Source organism: Chrysochloris asiatica, unplaced genomic scaffold (genome assembly GCF_000296735.1).
Source record: "Chrysochloris asiatica unplaced genomic scaffold, ChrAsi1.0 scaffold00157, whole genome shotgun sequence".
NCBI classification, from domain to species: Eukaryota; Metazoa; Chordata; class Mammalia; order Afrosoricida; family Chrysochloridae; genus Chrysochloris; species Chrysochloris asiatica.
In genome coordinates this window covers 2,185,012-2,186,111 of record NW_006408675.1, presented here as the reverse complement: position 1 = coordinate 2,186,111, position 1,100 = coordinate 2,185,012, and positions in this window count along the sequence as shown.

Here is a 1,100-nt window from a genome sequence, read left to right as displayed (position 1 = left end):
GTTTTATTTTCTCAAGCTGATCTTTGAAATTTTCTGTTCAGCTCGTGGACCTCTTCAATTCTTCTATTTGCTTTAGTTTCTCTATGATGGAGAGCAAGTTTCAGAGTCTCCTCTGACATCCATTTTGACCTTTTCCTTCTTGCTTGTCTTCTTAATGACTTTTTGCTGAGCTCTAAATAGAGCTTTGTGTTGTAAATCTTCACTTCTATGATGTTAATGAAGTCAGATGCAATCTATAGGATTAGATTGTTTCTTGAGTTAATCTCCTTTGACATAGAAAAGTAGAGTTATGAAAGATAGCAAATGCTTTTGAAAGCAGTAGTCAAAACTTGGAACAACATATTTCATTAGGTAAATCTTCTGCAGAAGACCCCTTTAAAGTGTTAAAGAGTAAGGATGTCACTTTTAGGACTAAGATGTGCCTGACCCTAGTCACGGCATTTTCAATTGCCTCATGTGCATGTAAAAATTTGACAATAAATAAGGAAGACGAGAAAAATTGATGTTTTTGAATTATAGTATTGCAAAAAAGAAAAAAACAAATCTATCCTGGAAGGACTATAGCCAGAATGCTCCCTAGAAGTGATATGGGAACACTCCGTCTCTCATCAGGAGGGACCAGTTTCTGGAAGAACATTATGCTTGGTACAGTACAGCATCAGCAAAAAATAAGAGGACCCCAAACAAGATGGACTGGCACAGTGGTAGATGCAGTGGACTCAAATATAATAACAGTTGTGAGGATGACATAGGACTAGGCAGTGTTTTCCTTCTATTATGCAGAGTGTAACTATTAGTAGGAACCAACATGATGGCACTTAGCAACAACATTAAAAAATCATAAGAAAATAGAAAAGCATATAGACCACTATTTACTGTTAGAGTAGAAGCAGTCTTTCTAAAAATAAAAACAATGGAACAAAAACAAAGGAAAAATTAAGATACTTGACAAAATAAAATTTCTATATTTTTGTTGATTTAAAAAAAATTATTTTAGCCTATATTACTCTCAAGGAGCTCTGGTAGCGTAGTGGTTATGAATCGGGCTGCGAACCTTAAGGTCAGCGGTTCGAAACTACCAGCCGCTCCGCGGGAGAAAG